The sequence below is a fragment of the Aegilops tauschii genome, chromosome 1 (genome assembly GCF_002575655.3).
Source record: "Aegilops tauschii subsp. strangulata cultivar AL8/78 chromosome 1, Aet v6.0, whole genome shotgun sequence".
NCBI lineage: Eukaryota > Viridiplantae > Streptophyta > Magnoliopsida > Poales > Poaceae > Aegilops > Aegilops tauschii.
Window position 1 is genome coordinate 280,271,443 of NC_053035.3, and position 13,803 is coordinate 280,285,245.

Here is a 13,803-nt window from a genome sequence, read left to right on the forward strand (position 1 = left end):
CTGGAGGTTGTCTTTGGTTCTTCGGACAACTTCTGGAGCGAAAACCTCATCTTCGATGTCGCCCCCTTTCGCAGCGGCTATCATGCACTGGTCGGACGTACCGCGTTTGATCGATTCAACGCGGTGCCGCACTACGCTTATCTTAAGCTCAAGATGCCCGGCCCACGCGGCGTCATAACAGTCAATGGAAACACAGAACGTTCCCTCCATACAGAGGAACACACCGCCGCCCTAGTAGCAGAAGTATAGAGCGGCCTTCTCAAGCAGAACCGTAATCCAGTTGCCGAGCCCCTGGACACCATTAAGGGAGTCCGAACAACGCTGCAACAGGACAACTCGGCTCGTCAAGAGCTCACTTAGCAATTCGACCTCCGTCTCAGCCCCGATCAAATAGTGACACTCGTACCACGCGTACATAACCGCGCTCTCGAAATTCCATGGGAATCGGCGAAGGCACACATGAGGTTCAGGAGTGTGTGTGGATTTGTTGGCAGGGCAAGGCTCAACATTAATTTGCCGGGGTTTCGGAAGGCTCACACAGAAACACGGCGAAGGATAGTCCGGGAGATCATGGATCACTTCAAAGTTCCAGAGAAGTGGAGAATGCAGGTGGAACACACTGTACTGAAGAAGGCTAGGGATGCTTGGAGAAACTAGAAGCACATGCTGTACAAGAAGTACTTGAGTGAAGGCAAGGACCCAATCCCCGCATACCCCCAAATTATAAAGGCAGACTGGGCAGAATTCAAAAGGTTCAGTGCAACTACAGAGTTTGCTGAGAAGAGTTTCAAGCAATCGGAACTTCAGAAGAACATACACCCCCACTGTATGGGTGTGGCAGGATACTACAGCTGAAACTGATATGGGAACAGGAGGACAAAGAAGCAGTAGTGGCAGGTGAGAATCCGGCCTTTAGTGAAATTAGGGGTGAACGCGCCAGAGACTACTTGCGGGCACGTTCAAAGAGGCGTGATGACGGAACTTATTACTTTGAAAACGCACGTGACGCCAAACTATATGAAGTGATGGTAGAGGCTTCCAAGATCCCTGGGAGGTTCTACAGGAACTCAGGGCCATGTGACATTCTGTCCATTTCTCTAGACACAAAAGAGCTCCCTGGCCGTGCAAGGGGTATAGGTGTTAATGTCCCGCACAAGAGGGCTTTCACACTCAGCAAAGAAGAGAGTCTCAGCATGAAAAAAGCGAGGAGTGAAATGAAGCAGAATGCATTGTATGAAAAGTTGAAGAAGGAGATTCATCCGGCAGTTCGAAAGGATGTTGAGGAGTCAATGATGATGCAGAAGACTCTAACACTGACAGATAGCCAGCAGATGGGAGGGGAGGCGGGCATGGAGGATGTTGCTTATTGCGTGACAACACTGCACAAGAGTAGCTGTGCATCAGCTGACCCCAGCGACACTGAGACTGCAGCTGCTCGTGATGATGCTATATCTGATCTATATGGAATGAAAGACAGACTGAAGGGCGTCCTTACACATTATGAAGGTACATTAAAATGTGCAACAACCTGGGTTTGCCCACCCTTCTTGGAAGATGGCCTCTTCTTGGACAATGTGACATTGAAGCCGGGATGTGTGAAGTGCTACGTGACTGAAGTAAAGCTTGGATTCAATGAATTTCCCCTGAAGAATGTCCTAGGAGACTTCGATGAGCAAAGGACCTTGGGAGAAACACTGTTACATCACATCCAGTGGCCATGAAAGGAAATAGAGTTAATCGATGAGATTCCTGAAGCCCCGCCAAGAGCAACCACTGTCACCCCTCAACCGGTTACACTCTCCTTGCCACGGCAGCTCTCGCGGGCTGATGCATCAACCTGTGATCAGTCGGCCCGTCTTTGTGGCGTACATGCCATATCATCCTCCGCCCCAAAGCAGCCGGTGGCAAGGCCTACAACTGCTGATGACGCACCACCGGTTCAGATGCCGGCCACTGAAGCAGCGGGGAGAGACCCAGCTGCAGCACAAGCTTAGCAGGCCAACCTGGTGGAACAGACTGCTAAGCAGTCTGATGCTTCGGAACCGCCTGCTAAGCAGTCTGTAGGTCTAGAACCGACTGCTCATCAGTCCGTCGGTCCGCAGGCGCGTGATCAGCATACCAATGCGTCAGCACTTCCTGCTCAGCAAACCAACGCGTTGGCATGGCCTCCTCAGCACACCGACAAGTTGGCACCACCTGCGCAGAAACCCGACATAGCTTCAACGCATGGTCAGCAGTTCGATGGCTCTGCTCCTACAGCCCAGCAGTCCGTCACAGTAGCACCGCCAGCTCAGCGGTCCGGCATAGATAAACCGTCTGCTAAGCAGTCTGTCCAAGCTTCACTGGCTGCTCGGCAGTCTACCTTGCAGGCAACCAGACGTTTTGCTAGAAATGCTTCAAGTACCAAGAAGGAAGTGGCCAAAAAGGCTGCACCCACGACCACGAGGAAGCGCGGCGGGAGAGTGAAGAGGAAAGAGAACGATTGCCTCTTACTTAAAGCACTCATCGCCCAGAACCAAATTAATAGCAGCTTGTTCGAATCGGGGAGTAATATTATTTCTGACGCCATGGGTGATGAAGAAGTACGTTTGTTGCTTGCTAAAAACAAAGCAGACGTACTTGAAGCACGCAATTACGTCCATGGCCAGCCATTTCTTGTTGGCGAATACTTTGATGAGTGCAGCTCCAGTTGCCGCGAGTTACATGAATATTGCATGGATCAAATGTCAGAAGGTCATCATGCTTTGCTAGTCCACTACAACAGAGATCATTTCCGACACGATGCTAGTTCCATCAATGTGAGTTTCGAGGACTTACATCTCTTCTTCAACTTCAACGTGATCGATGCCACTCTTGTTAGATGCGTGATTTTGTAAGTACTTAACAAACTCTGATCAACTTCTCCATACAAGGCTGTAAATGATAAACAACTAACTGCATTTTATTCCTCTCACGGGATTGAACGCGCAGAGAAGATAAAGGGAGAGTGTGTATTTCATAGATCCTACATTAGCAAATGGCACAACATTAGATGGTAAGGACCTACGGGACTGGGCCGTTAACACGGTCGTCCATATCTTCGTAAACACGTCCCATGCATAATCATTTCTCTGGCCATATCATGAACGGTAAGTCAAGTAAACAACCACACATACACTGATTGTCTTTCAAATTTCGACATCATTCATAAGTTCATGGCTTTCTTAATATGTAGCCATCACTGGATATTGGTATTCATTGTTCCAAACAAGAACACAGTTTACTACATCGATTCTCTCAGAGAGTCAACAAAAGCTCAGGATCTAACGCATGTTCAGCAATTCTTGGATAGGTATTGAATTCTATGATGTTGAAATTAATTTGCATTCATATCGGGTTCAATAATTGATGTCATCAAAATTCATCATCATTTGCAGTGTGTTCGCATTGTGGAAAACTAAACCAGGGAACTTGTCCAAGACGGAACAACCTCTGCAGCACGAGATCGTTTCTCCGGTAACACATCGAAATCCATTATTTTCGAAAAATTTATCCAACAGTCTACAAATACCTTTCCTTACGTTAGTCAAATGTTCAAGCTTCTAAATAAACCTCTTTCTACCTTGTCCAAAGAAAAAATATTACATCTAACACCAGTTAGGTTGTTCCTAAGAGGACAAATACATGACTAATTTTGTACAAAAAACTTCAGTGTGCTCAGCAAGAAGCAGGGACCAACCTTTGTGGATACTATGTTTGCAGACACATGATCTCCATCTACAAATCTGCTGATAGTTGTGACGATCCTCGCGAATTAGTACCAGTAAGTCTATCTTAATTAATATCTTCTACTCCACTCATATGGCACATTCTGATCTTAAAAATACTGCAGCTCCATCTTAAAACCGAGGACCCCTGAACCGCTCCCGGCTAGTGAATTGCTGATGGTTCGAAGATTTATCAGTGACTTCTTCCTGGATCACTACATCAATCCCACTGGTGATAATGAAGATTTCAGCATGTGTTCTCCTGAAACATTGAGTAAGAGTTAGCCGCTAAACATATAACACATGAATCCATTGTTTTCCATCTGATGAGGTCTTCATATTTCGTACACTATGATTAATTATGTAATTCATATATGTCTGGACAAATCATTGGAATTTAGCTACCATAATTGTTCAATTGCAATTGTTGCAAAATCTGATGAATGTTCTTCCTGTGGACACTATTTGTTCACTTGAATATTGTGGCGAATTTGCTTTTTGTGTGCCGATTCAAAATGGGAAATTTTTGTTTATTTGTTCAATTGAATATTGTGGCAAATTTGCTTTTTGCATGCCGATTCAAAATGGGATATTTTTGTTTTAACCTGGCAATTGCTCCGCGCATGGTTCAACTAAATGAGTGTGTGCGATCCACATCGGAAAGCATACGTCAATCGTAGCAGAATCGTCGGTGATACACAGTAGATCACAAACGATTTGCAGCGCTACTACGTGTGCGTAGGGTCTCCGGAACCATTTGTGATATCGCGTTATCGCACACGAGAACTGGGAGTAAACCGTGCCCAATGCAAAATACAATCCTAGTCGTAATTTTTTCAGGAAACGTGTGGGATCCCAAACGAAAAGCACACGTCACTCTTGTGGCAACCGTCGGTGTTACCCAACAAATCACAAACGGTCTGCAGCACTTGTATGTGTGCGAAGGGGCTCCTGAACCGTTTGTGATAGAATAGTATCGCAGACGGTAATTGTTGGCAAACGTGTGCGATGGAGTCTAGCATGGCAGACGGGTTATGCAGAAAACTCGTGTGCGATGGGGCACAAATCGCACACGGTTCATATGTTGGCCCGCGTGCCTTACATATTGTTTCCCAAACGGTTCGTTACGACAAACCGTATGGCTTCACTGCGTCATTAGAAACGCTTAATCACCGATACCACACGTGCGAAAGAATTTAATGTCTGCTACGTTGCACACGATTACATTTTGGAAGGCCTCTGGATCACTGCTCCATATCCCCGATGGTTTCTGGGTCGTGTGGGAAGGACACCCTATCGCACACACTCACTTGGCGACGGTTCCAAATGTCGTCGCAGAAAGGGGTTAAAAACCGTTTGTTTAGGACCGGCGCGCACCAGTGTGTCATCACCTACCATAAGATTAGTATATGGTCTTCTTGATGTATTTCGTTTCTTTTATTTATTTCCTTTCTCTTTTTTCTTCCTTATTTCTTTTCTTTTATTTGCAACATGAAAGTAAAGAAAGCAAAAACTCAAACTAAACTTTATTATATATCTTACACATGATTACAAGGATAGATCACTAAGCAAACTCTCAAAGAAGAAAGGATCAAACTAAACTTTTATTCATCTAAAGCAAAAGATCGAACTAAAATAAGTAAAGGCAAAAAGATAGTGGGATGATACGATGCCAGGGCACCTCCCCCAAGCTTGGCGGAAGCCAAGGGGAGTGCCCATACCCGATACTCAATTCTCTTTTGGTGATGAAGAAGATGGTGGTGATGAAGAAGTAGTATTCTCCAATATAACCATGAGTAGATCCTTCAAACCTTGAATCTTCTGAAGGGCTTGATGAATTAATTCACTGTTTTTCTTCACCTCAGCCATTATGTGTTTATTCTTCGGGCCCCACGGTTTTGTTCCTGCACCATTTTCTCTTGGGCAAGATATGTCCCAATTGGACGGTATGTGCTTACGAGGAGTATTCTCGAACCTTAATTGTGAATCAAATTGCGAAAATTGTTACTATGTAACCTGTGTAAAGGCCTCCTCGGAGGGAGTTCTTCTTGCACTTCTAGGCTCGCTTGATTGTTTGAAGATCCCATGGCTTGATGAAAATTGGGGTGAGTAGAGATGCCGACTAGTGTGCCTCTCTAGGAGGCCGGAGAGTGAACCCCAAAAGGATTTCCCTCCTCTTCCTCCATAGCAGCCTCTCGAGCTTCATCTCTCCTTAGATCCTCCTGAATCACCCTTGTGTCTTCTGCTCCATTATTGAAATGTGAGGAACACATGATGTTGGTCTAGCTGGATCTATCAAAAAACAGCAAAGAAAAGAAAACAGAGGATTTCTCCGTGATACGGTGATCAACAGGTCCGGGGAGTATATATAGATTTTTTATATCTTGGGAAACAAGAAAGATGTAGAAAAACAGAGTCTGGAAGGTATCCCAGGCCTGGCGCGCCCTGGTGTCTTGTGCCCACCACGGTACGCTTCCTAGAAGTTTCTTATTTTCCTATTTTTCTAAATATTCCAAAACTGACAAAAAATATTTTTGCGGATTTTTCAGAGTCCGTTTACTTACTGTATCACGTACCTCCTTATTTTCATGATTCTGGAGTGTTCCGGAAGGACTCTTTTATGTGTTCTTCCGATGTCAAAGTTTGGACAATATTACTTTCAACATTAATGGGCGTACCTGAGATATAATGTTTTATTTGTTGCCCATTGACAACCTTCAGGTTAGTACCTTCGGCATTATTTATTTTGATGGCTCCAGACCGATAAACCTCCTCAATAACGTAGGGGCCTTCCCATTTTGAGAGGAGTTTTCCTGCAAAGAATCTGAAATGAGAGTTGTACAAAAAACATATTCTCCGACTTCAAACTCAGGCTTTTGGGTTCTTTTGTCATGCCATCTTTTAACTTTTTCTTTGAATAATTTTGCATTTTCATAAGCTTGGGTTCGGCATTCATCTAATGAGCTAATATCAAATAACCTTTTTTTCACCAGCAAGTTTGAAATCACAATTGAGTTCTTTGATGGCCCAATATACTTTATGTTCTAACTCAAGAGGCAAATGACAAGCTTTTCCATAAACCATTTTATAAGGAGACATACCCATAGGATTTTTATATGTTGTTCTATAAGCCCAAAGTTCATCATCTAATTTCTTGGACCAATTCTTCCTGGACCTATTGACTGTCTTTTGCAAAATTAATTTTATTTCTCTATTGCTAAGTACAACTTGACCACTAGACTGAGGATGATAAGGTGATGCAATTCTATGGTTAACATCATACTTGACAAGCATTTTACGGAAAGCACCATGAATAAAGTGTGAACTACCATCAGTCATTAAATATCTAGGGACTCCAAACCTTGGGAAAATAACTTCCTTAAGCATTTTAATAGAGGTGTTGTGATCAGCACTGCTGGTTGGAATAGCTTCTACCCATTTAGTAACATAATCAACAGCAACCAAAATATGTGTATACCCATTAGAGGAAGGAAAAGGTCCCATGTAATAAAATCCCCAAACATCAAATGGTTCAACAGCAAGTGAATAGTTCATAGGCATTTCTTGACGCTTACCGATATTACCTATTCTTTGACATTCATCACAAGATAAGACAAACTTACGGGCATCCTTGAAGAGAGTAGGCCGATAAAATCCAGATTGCAATACCTTGTGAGCAGTTCTATCTCCAGCATGATGCCCTCCATAAGCTTCGGAGTGACATTTCTGTAGGATTTGTCCCTGTTCATGCTAAGGTACACAACGTCTAATAATACCATCTACTCCTTCTTTATAAAGATGTGGGTCATCCCAAAAGTAATGTCTTAAATCATATAAGATTTTTTTTCTTTTGTTGGTATGTAAAGCTAGGTGGTAAATATTTAGCAACAATGTAATTAGCATAGTCAGCATACCAAGAAGTACTATGAGCAACATTTATTCCAGCTAACTGCTCATCAGGAAAACTATCATCAATAGGTAGTGGGTCATAAGGCACATTTTCAAGCCTAGATAAATTATCAGCTACGGGGTTCTCAGCTCCTTTTCTATCAATGATATGTAAATCAAATTCTTGTAACAAGAGAACCCATCGAATAAGTCTAGGTTTAGCATCTTTCTTTTCCATAAGATATTTGATAGCAGCATGGTCCGTGTGAACAATTACTTTGGAATCAACAATATAAGGTCTAAATTTATCACAAGCAAACACCACTACTAAGAATTCTTTTTCAGTAGTAGCATAGTTTCGTTGAGCACTGTCTAGAGTTTTACTAGCATAATGAATAACATTCAGTTTCTTATCAACTCTTTGTCCTAGAACAGCACCAACAACATAATCACTAGCATCACACATAATTTCAAAAGGCGAGTTCCAATCAGGTGGTTGAACAATAGGTGCAGAAATTAAGTCTTTCTTGAGTGTTTCAAAGGCTTCTAAACAATCATCATCAAAAACAAAAGGAATATCCTTTTGCAAAAGATTCGTAAGAGGCCTAGAAATTTTATAAAAGTGTTTGATAAATCTCCTATAGAAACCAGCATGACCTAAGAAACTATGAATACCTTTTATATCTTTAGGGCATGTCATTTTCTCAATAGCATCAACCTTAGCTTTGTTCACTTCAATAACTCTTTCAGAAATTTTATGACCCAAGACGATGCCTTCATTAACCATAAAGTGGCACTTCTCCCAATTCAAGACAAGATTTTTTTGTTCACATCTCTGCAAAACTCGATCAAGATTGCTTAAATAATCATCAAAAGACTTCCCATAAACAGAGAAGTCGTCCATGAAAACCTCAACAATCTTTTCACAAAAGTCAGAGAATATAGCAGTCGTACATCTTTGAAAGGTAGCAGGTGCATTACATAAACCGAAAGGCATACGTCTATAAGCATAGGTTCCAAAGGGACAAGTAAAAGTTGTCTTTCTTGATCAGGTTGAGAAACAAGTATTTGTGAAAAACCAGAATATCCATCAAGGAAGCAAAAATGTGTTTGCTTAGATAATCTTTCAAACATTTGATCAATAAAAGGCAGAGGGTAATGATCTTTTCTAGTTGCTTTGTTTAATTTTCTAAAATCTGTTGGGGAACGTAGTATTTCAAAACAATCCTACAATCATGCAAGATCTATCTAGGAGAAGCATAGCAACGAGCGGGGAGAGTGTGTCCACATACCCTCATAGACCGAAAGCGGAAGCATTTAGTAACACGGTTGATGTAGTCGAACGTCTTCGCGATTCAACCGATCCAAGCACCGAACGTACGGCACCTCCATGTTCAGCACGATGACGTCCCTCGAGCTCTTGATCCAGTTGAGGACGAGGGAGAGTTCCGTCAGCACGACGGCGTGGCGACGGTGATGATGAAGTTACCGGCGCAGGGCTTTGCCTAAGCACTACGACGATATGACCGAGGTGTGTAACTGTGGAGGGGGCACCGCACACGGCTAAGAGAAGACTTGGTGTCTCTTTGGGGTCCCCCTCCCACGTATATAAAGGAGGGGGGAAGAGGAGGCCGGCCCTAGAGGAGGCGCGCCAAAGGGGGGAGTCCTACTTGGACTCCCGGTCCAAGTAGGATTCGCCCCCCTCCCCCTTTCCTATTCCAACTAGGAGAAGGAGGGAAGGGGGGAGAGGGGAGAAGGAAAGAGGGGGGTGCCGCCCCCTCCTAGTCCAATTCGGACCATCCCATGGGGGGCACGGCCACCCCTTGAGGCCCTTCTCCCCTTTCCCCTAAAGCCCATTAAGGCCCATTACTCTCCCAGGGGTTCCAGTAACCTCCCAGTACTTCGAAAAATACTAGAAACACTTCGGAACCATTCCGGTGTCCTAATATAACCTTCCAATATATCGATCTTTACCTCTCGACCATTACGAGACTCCTCATCATGTCTGTGATCTCATCCGGGACTCCGAACAAACTTCGGTCATCAAATCACATAACTCATAATACAAATCGTCATCGAACGTTAAGCGTGTGGACCCTACGGGTTCGAGAACTATGTGGACATGACCGAGACACATCTCCGGTCAATAACCAATAGAGGAACCTGGATGCTCATATTGGCTCCTACATATTCTACGACGATCTTTATCGGTCAAACCGCATAACAACATACGTTGTTCCCTTTGTCATCGGTATGTTACTTGCCCGAGATTCGATCGTCGGTATTATCATACCTAGTTCAATCTCGTTACCGACAAGTCTCTTTACTCGTTCAGTAATACATCATCCCGCAACTAACTCATTAGTCACATTGCTTGCAAGGCTTATAGTGATGTGCATTACCGAGAGGACCCAGAGATACCTCTCCGATACTTGGAGTAACAAATCCTAATCTCGATCTATGCCAACTCAACAAACACCTTCGGAGACACCTGCAGAGCATCTTTATCATCACCCAGTTACGTTGTGACGTTTGATAGCACACAAAGTGTTCCTCCGGTATTCGGGAGTTGCATAATCTCATAGTCAGAGGAACATGTATAAGTCATGAAGAAAGCAATAGCAATAAAACTAAACGATCATAATGCTAAGCTAACGGATGGGTCTTGTCCATCACATCATTCTCTAATGATGTGATCCCGTTCATCAAATGACAACACATGTCTATGGTTAGGAAACTTAACCATCTTTGATTAACGAGCTAGTCAAGTAGAGGCATACTAGGGACACTCTGTTTGTCTATGTATTCACGCATGTACTAAGTTTCCGGTTAATACAATTCTAGCATGAATAATAAACATTTATCATGATATAAGGAAATATAAATAACAACTTTATTATTGCCTCTAGGGCATATTTCCTTCAAAATCAATTACCATTCTATAGCCTATAGCAATTCTTTGTGGAATAAGTTCATTCTTATCATTAGGAACAATAGTTATACCTCCTTTCTTAGGGACACAATGAACATGACTTACCCATCTACTATCAGCTATAGGATAGATTATACCTGCTTCCAGAAGTTTTAATATTTCCGTTCTTACCACTTCTTTCATCTTCGGATTTAACCGACTTTGGTGATCAACTATGGGTTTAGCATCAGGTTCCATATTAATTTTGTGCTGACATAGAGTGGGACTAATGCCCTTTAAATAATCAAGAGTATATCCAATAGCAGCTCGGTGCTTCCTTAGAAATTTCAATAATCTTTATTCTTTATGTTCTGAAAGGTTAGCACTAATAATAACAGGATATATCCTCTTTTCATCAAGATAAGCATATTTCAAAGTGTCTGGCAATTGTTTTAATTCAAACACAGGATCACCTTCAGGTGGAGGAGGACCTCCTAGAGTTTCAATAGGCAAGTTGTGTTTAAGCAGAGGACGTTGTTCAAAGAAAAACTTATCTATTTCATTTCTTTCATGCATATGTAAATCATTTTCATGGTCTAGCAAATGTTGTTCTAAAGGATCAGTAGGTGGTACAGCAATAGAAGCAAGACCAATTATTTCATCCTCACTAGGCAATTCTTTTTCATGAAGCTTTCTACTAAACTTGGAAAAATTAAACTCATGAGATTCATCACCAAAACTAACAGCGACAATTTGTTTCTCATAGTCTATTCTAGCATTAACGGTGTTCAAGAAAGGTCTACCAAAGATAATGGGACAAAAGTCATCTTGTGGGGAACCAAGAACATGAAAATCAGTAGGGTATTTTATTTTCCCACACAAGACTTCAACATCTCTAACAATCCCAATTGGTGATATAGTGTCTCTATTAGCAATTAATAGTAACATCTATGTCTTCTATCTCTGCGGGTGTTATGTCATCATAATTTCTTGATATAAGGAATAAGGAATAGCACTCACACTAGCACCTATGTCACATAAACCATGATAACAGTGATCTCTTATTTTAACTAAGACAACGGGCATGCCAACAACAGGTCTATGTTTATCCTTTTTATCAGGTTTGGCAATTCTAGCAGCTTCTTCACAGAAGTAAATAACATGCCCATCTACATTTTCTTCCAAGAGATCTTTAACCATAGCAATACTAGGTTCCACTTTAATTTGTTCATCAGGTTAGGTGTTCTAATGTAACTCTTGTTAACCACAGTTGAAACTTTAGCGTGTTCCTTTATCCTAACAGGGAAAGGTGGATTCTCAATATAAGCAGAAGGAACAACTGGATCAACATTGTAAAGATAGTTTCTTCTTTAACTGGTACCAGTTCTTTGATTTATTCTTTAATAGGTGGGTGATATTTAAACCATTTCTCTTTAGGGAGATCAACATGAGTAGCAAATGATTCACAGAAGGAAGCTACTATCTCTGAGTCAAGTCCATATTTAGTGCTAAACTTTTGAAAAGCATCGGTATTCATAAAAGATTTAACACAATCATACTTAAGTTTAATACCTAACTCTTTACCTTTGCCGAGTTCCCAATCTTCAGAGTTGCGTTTAATTCTTTCCAAAAGATCCCTCCGGGATTCAATAGTCTTCTTCGTAAAAGAACCAGCACAAGAAGTATCAAGCATGGTTTGATCATTACAAGAAAGCCGAGCATAAAAGTTCTGGATAATAATTTCTCTTGAGAGCTCATGATAGGGGCATGAATATAACATTAACTTAAGCCTCCCCCAAGCTAGAGCGATAATTTCTCCTTCCCGAGGCCAAAAATTATATTTATAATTCCGATCACGATGAACTAGATGCATAGGATAAATTTTTTGGTGGAACTCCAATTTCAAACGATTCCAATTCCAAGATCCAATATCATCACATAGCCTATACCATGCCAATGATTTTCCCTTCAAAAATAAAGGGAAAACCTTTTTCATAACTTCATCCCCGGGTAAACCTGCAAGCTTGAACAATCCACAAATTTGTTCTACATATATCAAGTGCATATCAGGATGTTCGGTTCCATCTCCTGCATAAGGATTAGCTAGCAGTTGTTCTATCATACCTGAAGTAATTTCATATTCAATATTTTCAGTAGGTGTAGTAGGTTGAGGGGTAGCTAATTGTGGTTCTGGTCGAGGTGAAGATACCCCGAACAAACCCCTCAAAGGATTACTTTCCATAGTAACAAGTGACAATAAATTTCAGCACACTATATAAATGTTTCCTTACCACAAGTATAGGGGATCAATTGTAGCTCTTTTTGATAAGTAAGAGTGTCGAACCCAACGAGGAGCAGAAGGAAATGACAAGTGGTTTTCAGCAAGGTAATGTCTGCAAGTGCTGAAATTGTAAGTAGCAGAGTAGTTTGATAGCAAGATAATTTGTAACGAGCAAGTAACGATAGTAGCAATAAAAGTGCAGCAAGGTAGCCCAATCCTTTTGAGGCAAAGGACAGGAGAAAACAGTCTCTTATGATAAGCAAAGCGTTCTTGAGGGTACATGGGATTTTCATCTAGTCACTTTTATCATGTTGGTTTCATTCGTGTTCGGTACTTTGGTAATTTGATATGTGGGTGGACCAGTGCTTAGGTGTTGTTCTTACTTGAACAAACCTCCTACTTATGATTAACCCTCCCGCAAGCATCCGCAACTACGAGAAAAGTATTAAGAATAAATTCTAACCATATCATTAAACTTTTGGATCCAATCGGTCCCTTACGGAATAGCGCATAAACTGGGGTTTAAGCTTCTGTCACTCTCGCAACCCATCATCTAAATGCTACTCCACAATGCATTCTCTTAGGCCCAAATATGATGAAGTGTCATGTAGTCGATGTTCACATGACACCACTAAGGGAATCACAACATACATACTATCAAAATATCGAACACATATCAAGTTCACATGATTACTTGCAACATGATTTCTCCCGTGACCTCAAGAACAAAAGTAACTACTCACAAATGATAATCATGCTCAAGATCAGAGGGGTATTAAATAGCATATTGGATCTGAACATATAATCTTGCACCAAATAAACCATATAGTAATCAACTACAAGATGTAATCAACACTACTAGTCACCCACAAGCACCAATCTATAGTTCCGGTAACAAGATTGAACACAAGAGATGAACTAGGTTTTGAGATGAGATGGTGTTGTTGAAGATGTTGATGGAGATTGCCCTCCCCAAG